The following is a 10,785-nucleotide window of genomic DNA, read 5'->3' on the forward strand; positions in this document are numbered from 1 at the left end:
TAGTGGTGGTGGAGACGGTGGTAGTAGTGGAGGTGGTAGTGGTAGTGGTAGTGAAGGTGGTAGTGGAGGTAGTGGTAGTGGTGGTGGAGGTAGTGGTGGTGGTAGTAGTGGAGATGGTAGTGGAGGTGGTGGTAGTAGTGGAGGTGGTGGATGTAGTGGTGGTGGTAGTGATGGTGGATGTAGTGGTGGTGGTGGAGGTGGTGGTAGTGATGGTGGTAGTAGTGGAGGTGGTGTTAGTGGTGTTAGTGGTGGTGGTGTTGTTGGTGGTGGAGGTGGTAGTGTTGTTGTTGGTGGTGGTGGTGGTGGTGTTGTTGGTGGTGGTGGTGGTGGTGTTAGTGGAGGTGGTGCTGGTAGTGGAGGTGGTGGTAGTGATGGTGGTGGTAGTGGAGGTGGTGGTTTTGGTTGAGGTGGGTTAGGTGGTGGTGGTATCTCATCAATAAAAACTTTGTACACTTTTACTTTGTGTACTCTCACGTATAATTCCCCTAGGGAAGACGAAAAGCTTTTTTTTTGGTATGGTGTTGGTGGGAACATGGGGTGACTGTGGTAAAGCTGGTGGGGTATCTGGGAGTGAAGGGAGGTTTGAGAACAGACAAGCCTTCTATACCAGCTGCATGGTAGATACACCGCCCATTCTTCCCCGTTCCCCTCTCGGCTACAAAAGATAAAAGCCACATCCTGCTGGGTGGCAAAGACACCAGGTGACCGTAGCAACCTGAAGGGTTAGTCAAGTGCTCCCTAATGTGTAAAACCATACCACACTGTATAGAGACCATTTAAGGGAGGTTTTAAGGGGGGGGAGTGGGTTGGAGTGGGGTCTTCTCCCTTGTTTTTAACCGGACCACATAATCTTTGCCTCTGAGTTAGGAACAATAGAATGGGTTTGAAGGTGGCACCACAGTGGCCAACTCTTAAGAAGGGGCCAGGCACTCTGGGCTAGTAGTGCACTCGGGTCAGGTTACCTAAGAGGAATAGGACATCTTTAATGAATGGCTGTTGGCCTCACAGGAAACATTGCCCCTCCTCTATTCTGTTTTTTGACAGTCCAATTAGTGAGCAGTGAACACCTCTTGGCTATAGAGTGGGGTATGCATGAATATTTATTTAGGGGGGGAAATAATTGGTTGCTGTGGCTGCCTCTCACAGCTAGGCTGACCAATCCGAACTCATCTCCCGGCATGTCCAGCCCAACCATTATCTGCTAGCAAGCTGATGGCCTCCAATGTACAAACACATCTTAGACCATTTAAAAGATTGTGAAAAGAAGTGCGATTTTGAACATGTCCTCAAAGACGTATAGTTTTGTGTAGTCTGCTAGCTAGGATTTCTAATTTAGCCTACAGCTAGCAGATATGGTTAGCATAGCACTTGCTCTAGTTGGCTAGCTACCTGCCTTTTATCTTTTGTTTTCTTCAATCTATGAAGTGTTGTTCGTAAGTTCATGAGCTCTCATGCTTTATCAAGATAATTGACATAATTATTTATAGTTCATCATTGTTACTGATCACAAAATATCCACATAATGCAACCTTTTTACAGTTCATGTCTAAAACTCTAATGTCCTATTTAAAGAATTCAACAGCTCTTTTCACAGCCGCTATAAAACGTAACTAGCGTCCTTAGAATTAAAAATTATTCCATGTTTCTACTGACACAAAATATGAATTTGTAATTATTTTAGGAGAGAAATGGGGCACATTTTGTTGTTCTCCATATTCTTTTTCTTGGCTTCACTGTTGGTTTACAATCATTGTAACCAAGGCCCTAAATGAATAAATAAAAATCATTGGAGAACTGGTGCTCCCAATTATAAAAAGTTTGGAGCAAATCATAAAATCTAGGAGCATCAGAAGATATACAGTACCAGTCAAAAGTTTGGACACGGCTACTCATTCAAGGGTTTTTCTTTATTTGTACTATTTTCTATATTGCAGAATAATAGTGAAGACATCAAAACAATGAAATAACACATATGGAATCATGTAGTAACCAAAAAATTGTTAAACAATACAAATACATTTGAGATTTGAGATTTTTCAAAGTAGCCACCCTTTGCCTTGATGACAGATTTGCACACACTTGGCATTCTCTCAACCAGCTTTATGAGGAATGCTTTTTCCAACAGTCTTGAAGGAGTTCCCACATATGCTGAGCACTTGTTGGCTGATTTTCCTTTACTCTGCAGTCCAACTCATCCCAAACCATCGAAATTGGGTTGAGGTTAGGTGATTGTGGAGGCCAGGTCATCTGATGCAGCACTCCATCACTCTCCTTCTTGGTAAAATAGCCCTTACACCGCCTGGAGGTGTTTTTGGAGTAATTGTCCTGTTGAAAAACAAAGTATAGTCCCACTAAGCGCAAACCAGATGGGATGGCGTATCCCTGCTGAATGCTGTGGTAGCCATACCTGTCTAAGTGTGCCTTGAATTCTAAATGAATCACTGACAGTGTCACCGGCAAAGCACCCACACATCATCACAACTCCTCCTCCATGCTTCACGGTGGGAACCACCACAACCAATTATTTTCCCCCTAAATAAATATTCATGCTTACCCCACTCTATCATCCAAGTAAGTCTCTTCTTCTTATTGGTGTCCTTTAGTAGTGGTTTCTTTGCAGTATTTTGACCATGAAGGCCTGATTCATGCAGTCTTCTCTGAACAGTTGATGTTGAGATGTGTCTGTTACTCGAACTCTGTGAAGCATTTATTTTGGTTGTAATTTCTGAGGCTGGTAACTCTAATGAACTTATCCTCTACAGCAGAGGTAACTCTGGGTCTTCCATTCCTGTGGCGGTCCCCATGAGAGCCAGTTTTATCATAGCGCTTGATGGTTTTTGCGACTGCACTTGAAGAAATGTTCAACGTTCTTGAAATGTTCCGTATTGACTGACCTTCATATCTTAAAGTATTGATGAACTGTCGTTTCTCTTTGTTTATTTGAGCTGTTCTTGCCATAATATGGACTTGGTCTTTTACCAAATAGGGCTATCTTCTGTATATCCCCCTACCTTGTCACAACACAACTGATCAGCTCAAACGCATTAAGAAGAAAATAAATTCCACAAATTAACTTTTAACAAGGCACACCTGTTAATTGAAATGCATTCCAGGTGACTACCTCATGAAGCTGGTTGAGATAATGTCAATAGTAAGGCTGTCATCAAGGTAAAGGGTGGCTACTTTGAAGAATCTCAAATATAAAATATATTATGATTTGTTTAACACTTTTTTTGGTTACTGCATGATTCCATGTGTTATTTCATAGTTTTGATGTCTTCACTATTATTCTACAATGTAGAAAATAGTAAAAAAATACAGAAAAACCCAGCAATGAGTAAGTGTGTCCAAACTTTTGACTGGTACTATATATTTTTTAATTGATTGAGATATAGACTATTGGACCTACATATATGAACACATTCTAGCTACTTTTGAAGCACATGTTGTGTTCTAGAAACAAATATTTAACCCTGAAAAGACAATTGTTTCTTATAAAAAGCTAAAATGTTGATACAAAAACCTGTCATTGAAATAACAAATTAATTTGTGGAATATTATGATTCTATATTGTGTAAAACCACTACCTATTGAGATCTATTACATAGAAAATTCTACGCTATCTCTTTAAGAGCGCCAAGTTTTTGAGTGAAGAAGCTAACTTTATCCTTTCCCTTTATTTCTGTGCTGCCAGATGTTTAGATATACTGGTAAAGTTTCCATGATGTTAGCTAGCTAGCTAATGAGGTAACATGACTGAGGTTTAGATATACTGTTAAAGTTTCCATGATGTTAGCTAGCTAGCTAATGAGGTAACATGACTGAGGTTTAGATATACTGGTAAAGTTTCCATGATGTTAGCTAGCTAGCTAATGAGGTAACATGACTGAGGTTTAGATATACTGGTAAAGTTTCCATGATGTTAGCTAGCTAATGAGGTAACATGACTGAGGTTTAGATATACTGGTAAAGTTTCCATGATGCTAGCTAGCTAATGAGGTAACATGACTGAGGTTTAGATATACTGGTAGTTACCATGTTGTTAGCTAGCTAGCTAATGAGGTAACATGACTGAGGTTCAGATATACTGGTAAAGTTACCAGGTTAACATGACTGAACAAGGTGTAAGCAAATGTCTGTGAGTGGTTTGTTTTGGAACGACCCGTGACATAGTTTATGAATAGGGCCTAAAAACAAACGTTTTGGCCCACCAGCCTCTGAGGCAGGTAGATCTACCAGACACTCAGAATTCTTACCAGTCAATACATTTAATAATAATACCCCACCCAGGTTTCTACTCTCAAAATCATGCTTGTTTTATTAGAAAAACCACCAGATTGGATGTTTTAAGTCCACAACAATGCTTAAACCACATGAAGAGACCACTTTTGAGGTCTGGGGAAGAAAATACAAAATGTATTTTGGAAGGTAAAGTTGCCCTCTAATTAAAATGGACACCACAAGAGAGTTTTGTTTTTCTGGAGGTGTTTCTGCAGTGCATGCTCAATAGCAGAGTTTGCAAAACAAACACCACCCAATTATTAATACAAATCATCATGATATCATGTCATTCTTCCTGCTAAGATGCAAGAAATACAAATCCCTAATGCATTATTTAATTTTCTTTATATGTAGGCTTTGGATTGAACAAATCTGCCTTGGCTTTTTTCTCCAGGTCACTTGGAAACAACTGCACACTAAAGCCTTTTCATTACAACAATTAGCATTTGGGTTTTCTTTTTTTTCCTGATCACAACTGGTGCTGCCAAAATACATTTTTAAGTCGCACAGCAAAATATCTAGGAGCATAAGCAACCAAAATGAGTCGCACTTTAGAGCCCTGATTGTGACCCCTGTAAGTGTTGTTTTATGACAGTCAATATAATGGACACTAGAATGGACCCCTCTCCTTTTAATATGGGATCCTGAGTGGCGCAGTGGTGCACTGCATCTTAGTGCAAGAGGTGTCACTGCAGTCCCTGGTTCGACTCCAGGTTGCATCACATCTGGCTGTGAATGGGAGTCCAATAGGGCGGTGCACAATTGGCCCAGCGTTGGCCGGGGTAGGCAGTCACTGTAAATAAGAATTTGTTCTTAACTGTCTTGCCTTGTTAAATAAAGGTTAACAAAAACAAATTGTCCATACAACATTTCTAGTCTTTGTAGTGATATCACCAAGATACACAGTGTTACGCACGCCTCTGAGAAGAGGGAACGCAACTCCCTGCTACAACTCAACTCTGAAGTGCAAGAGGTATGGACTGTAGGTGCGAGTAAGGATGACACAAAAGCAGAATTTACCGTTTACTAGAATTTATTTTCTTACACGGTAATATGGGGAAAAGGGGCTGGACGGAACCAAAGCAAAGAAAGTAAATATCAAAGTTCCCCCTCTCCTATCTAACCTGCCTACCCACTTAACTTACCTAACTTAACACCGCCTGGTGCCCTAACCAAAATACAGGGGGTGGTCCGCCCAGGTCTTACCTAGTGTGCCTAGACAGTAAATATATTACGGGTATATGTATGCCCTCGGGCCTCTTGCCTAAGCACTCCCAAAGTGCCTACTCCTTCCCCCCCCTGGGAACAAACGAAACAGAGTAATTATTAACGATTTCAAACACTCACAAACACAGGACATAGCAAAACTGCTACCAACAACAACAGTACATACCACACTTTCTGATACACAACCAACACTATATCATAATCTAATTTCTCTCAATCTCCAAATCTCTACTCCTTATCTCATCTCTCTTTCTCTCTCCTCCTGGGCAGAACACTGGCTTTTATCTTCAGGTGGCAATGGTGATTAGAGTCAGCTGCTTCTTGACGAGGGGGCGGGGTCAGCTCCAATCACCAATTAGCCTGGGGTAGACCAATCAGCTGGTTGGGGAGTACTTCAGGAAGCCATCTCCTGAAACACACACTCAAATACAAACAGAACACAGAAACTGGGGAACGTAACACACAGATGTAGTTGTGCTAGCTATTGTATCCAGTTCATTTCCAATTCACCCAACATGTTCCATTGAGTTCTGACAAGAACTATGTCAACAAACCAAAGGGGAAATGAGTAATGTCACCCTTTTGTATTCTTTCCAGCATGGATTCAATTAACTATTACCTCGGCCTTGAGTTATTCTATTTCATGGTTTGAGTGTACCTTTTGAACTCTCTACTTATTCAGTAATAAAGCACCATTTAGGAACATCTTTAAGAATGTGCGTCTGGAATCTGGATGGCATAGAAAGATGACACTTCATCTTCCAGGTCATTTCCCCCTGCCGTATTGACATCCTCCTCACCCCCCTCTGCTCCCTCCTACTGTATTTAACTGTGAAAGAGGAGAGTCCTGCCTGGCCTGGCTGGGGCTTGGCTGGGGATATTAGTCTGTTTGGTAATCATTCTATTGTCAGGCTGATAGCGAAAGTCTATCTGCTACCTCATCCCACTGACAGGTCCTCAGGAGCCATGATGGATGCCCAGTGGCCCTACTTAAACCAACCCACCACTACTGCTACTGCTGCTGGATCAACATCAGACCAAAGCCCCACTGGAGTCAGTGATCAATGATCTCCTCTGGTCCTCTGATAATGAGAAACAGGAAACTGGAGGATCTGTGGATCTGCCAGAGAAGCATTACGTCAAGTGTTGGAGTGGGCCGCTGCTGCCCATGCATCCACGAATAAGAAAGGGAGAGCAGTGATTGGTCAACAGGACTAGTTGATCATTTATCTGGCATACTCTGGAGAGTTGGAATGTCAGTTTGTGACAGCTAAAGCGTGACACACAGCCCACAACGATGTGATGCTCTCCTGGTCCTTGTTTCCCCCTGTCTCTTTAATATGCATATAACAGAAAGGTTACATTTAAAATCATTGGGGACTGGGGGAAAATGACTAATGTTTTCAACGATTATTGTCAAGGATGGGAGTGTAACGACTGTCTCTCTCCTCATCCTCATATGAGGTGAGGAGAGAAGGATCCTCAGACCAAAACGCAGGCTTTGGGAAATAAGCCATCTTTTATTTAATAACGATGATGGCAAAACACGAAACGAAACAAAACACTTTAACAAGCTTACAAAATAACAAAAACGACGTTGACGCAACCTGAACATAAACTTACATAACTAAACATAAACTTACGTACAGGAAACAGACGACATCGAAACGAAACGAAACAAACAAACGCTACAGTCCAGTGTGGTACGAACAAACATACTGACACGGAAGACAATCACCCACAAACAAACAGTGAGAATGCCCTACCTAAATATGACTCTTAATTAGAGGCAAACGCAAACCACCTGCCTCTAATCAAGAGCCATACCAGGCAAACCAAAACCAACATAGAAACAGATAACATAGAATGCCCACCCAACCTCACGTCCTGACCAACTAACACACAAAACTAACATAAATAGGTCAGGAACGTGACAGTACCCCCCCCACAAGGTGCGAACTCCGGACGCACCAGCACAAAGTCTAGGGGAGGGTCTGGGTGGGCATCTAACCACGGTGGTGGCTCAGGCTCCGGGCGCGGTTCCCACCCCACCATAATCCATCCTAGCCTCCTCCCTCCAAGAATGTCCACCCTCTTTCTTCCCCCACAAAATCCTCTTAATAACATATCTAATAATGACAACACCGGGACAGAGAGATAAACCAAGACAGAGGGATAGATAAGAATATAGAGGTAGATAAAGATAGAGAGGGAGATCAGGATAGAGGGGCAACTCCGGACTGAAAGGCAGCTCCGGACAGAGAGACAGCTCTGGACTGATGGGCAGTTCTGGGTATCTAGCCTTTTCAGGCTGAAGGGCAGCTCATGGCTGACTGACGACTCTCGACGCTCATGGCAGGCTGACGGCTCTCGACGCTCATGGCAGGCTGACGGCTCTCGACGCTCATGGCAGGCTGACGGCTCTCGACGCTCATGGCAGGCTGACGGCTCTCGACGCTCATGGCAGGCTGACGGCTCTGGCTGCTCATGGCGCTCTGACGGCTCTGGCTGCTCATGGCGCTCTGACGGCTCTGGCTGCTCATGGCGCTCTGACGGCTCTGGCTGCTCATGGCGCTCTGACGGCTCTGGCTGCTCATGGCGCTCTGACGGCTCTGGCTGCTCATGGCTCGCTGGCGGCTCTGGCAGATCCTGTCTGGTTGGCGGCTCTGGCAGATCCTGTCTGGTTGGCGGCTCTGGCAGATCCTGTCTGGTTGGCGGCTCTGGCAGATCCTGTCTGGTTGGCGGCTCTGGCAGATCCTGTCTGGTTGGCGGCTCTGGCAGATCCTGTCTGGTTGGCGGCTCTGGCGGATCCTGTCTGGCTGACGGCTCTAGCGGCTCCTGTCTGGCTGACGGCTCTAGCGGCTCCTGTCTGGCTGACGGCTCTGTAGGCTCATGGCAGACGGGCGGCTTTGCAGGCTCATGGCAGACGGGCGGCTTTGCAGGCTCCTGGCAGACGGATGGCTCAGATGGCGCTGGGGAGACGGATGGCTCAGATGGCGCTGGGGAGACGGATGGCTCAGATGGCGCTGGGGAGACGGATGGCTCAGATGGCGCTGGGGAGACGGATGGCTCAGATGGCGCTGGGGAGACGGATGGCTCAGATGGCGCTGGGGAGACGGATGGCTCTGGCCGGATACGGTACACTGTAGACCTGGTGCGTGGTGCCGGAACTGGAGGCACCGTGCTAATGACAAGCACCTTCCTACTAGTGCGGGGAGCAGGGACAGGGCACACTGTATTCTCAAAGCCTACTCTATCCCTGATGCGTGGTACCGGCACTGGTGACGCCGGGCTGAGGACAAGCACATCAGGATTAGTAGGGGGAGAAGATACAGTTTGTACAGGGCTCTGGAGACGCACTGGTAGCTTAGTGCGTGGGCCCGGAACTGGAGGCACCGGGCTAGATACACGCACTACAGGTAGAGTGCGTGGAGGAGGAACAGGGCTCAGGATACGCACTGGTAGCCTAGTGCGTAGTGTATACACTGTCGGTACTAGGCTGGGGCGGGGAGGTGGTGCCGGAAATACCGGACCGTGGAGGCGTACTGGCACTCTTGAGCATTGAGCTTGCCCAACCTTACCTGGTTGAATACTCCCGGTTGCCCGACCAGTGCGAAGAGGTGGAATAACCCGCACCGGCCTATGTAGGCGAACCGGGGAAACCATGCGTAAGGCAGGTGCCATGTATGCCGGCCCGAGGAGACGCACTGGAGACCAGACGCGTTGAGCCGGCCTCATGACACCTGGCTCAATACTCAATCTAGCCCTACCAGTGCGGGGAGGTGGAATAACCCGCACTGGGCTATGCACTCGTACAGGAGACACCGTGCGCTCTACTGCGTAACACGGCGCCTGCCCGTACTCCCGCTCTCCACGGTAAGCCTGGGAAGTGGGCGCAGGTCTCCTACCTGCCCTTGGCCCACTACCTCCTAGCCCCCCCCCAAGAAATTTTTGGGAATTACTTACGGGCTTTTTTGGCTTCCGTGCCAGACGCGTTCCCTCATAGCTCCGGTTCCTCTCTCCGGTAGCCTCCGCTCTCCTCAGTGCCTCCAGCTGTTCCCATGGGAGGCGATCTCTACCAGCTAGGATCTCCTCCCATGTGTAGACACCTTTTCCATCCAATAAATCCTCCCATGTCCATTGCTCCTTCTTCTGTCCCTTACTCCGTTTATTTTTCCCTGGCCGCTTGGTCTTAGCGTGGTGGGTGATTCTGTAACGACTGTCTCTCTCCTCATCCTCATATGAGGTGAGGAGAGAAGGATCCTCAGACCAAAACGCAGGCTTTGGGAAATAAGCCATCTTTTATTTAATAACGATGATGGCAAAACACGAAACGAAACAAAACACTTTAACAAGCTTACAAAATAACAAAAACGACATTGACGCAACCTGAACATAAACTTACATAACTAAACATAAACTTACGTACAGGAAACAGACGACATCGAAACGAAACGAAACAAACAAACGCTACAGTCCAGTGTGGTACGAACAAACATACTGACACGGAAGACAATCACCCACAAACAAACAGTGAGAATGCCCTACCTAAATATGACTCTTAATTAGAGGCAAACGCAAACCACCTGCCTCTAATCAAGAGCCATACCAGGCAAACCAAAACCAACATAGAAACAGATAACATAGAATGCCCACCCAACCTCACGTCCTGACCAACTAACACACAAAACTAACATAAATAGGTCAGGAACGTGACAGGGAGTACCTTTAAAATGTTACTATGGTTACATTGTTATTATCATTAGGTAGCGTGTTCAATGTTTTGTTTCATTTTTTTCATCTTGCTGTTTCTGTCTGTCTGTCTGTCTGTCTGACTGTCTGTCTGTCTCCAGATGTATTGAATCCCACCAAAGGAATCTTCCAGATTAACTTTTATGCGCTGCCTCAATATATATATTTTTTGAAGCATCAAGAACTAACAAAAAGTCTACGCTATTGAACAGATACCCCGCCACCCTCTACCCACCCCTCCTGCAACACCGCCACCCTCTACCCCCCCCTCCTGCAACACCGCCACCCCCTACCCACCCCTCCTGCAACCCCGCCACCGGCCACCCTCTACCCACCCCTCCTGCAACACCGCCACCCTCTACCCACCCCTCCTGCAACACCGCCACCCTCTATCCACCTCTCCTGCAACACCGCCACCCTCTACCCACCCCTCCTGCAACCCCGCCACCCTCTACCCACCCCTCCTGCAACACCGCCACCCTCTACCCACCCCTCCTGCAACACCGCCACCCTCTACCCCCCCCT

This window comes from Salvelinus fontinalis, chromosome 6 (genome assembly GCF_029448725.1).
Source record: "Salvelinus fontinalis isolate EN_2023a chromosome 6, ASM2944872v1, whole genome shotgun sequence".
In the NCBI taxonomy this organism is placed as follows: Eukaryota; Metazoa; Chordata; class Actinopteri; order Salmoniformes; family Salmonidae; genus Salvelinus; species Salvelinus fontinalis.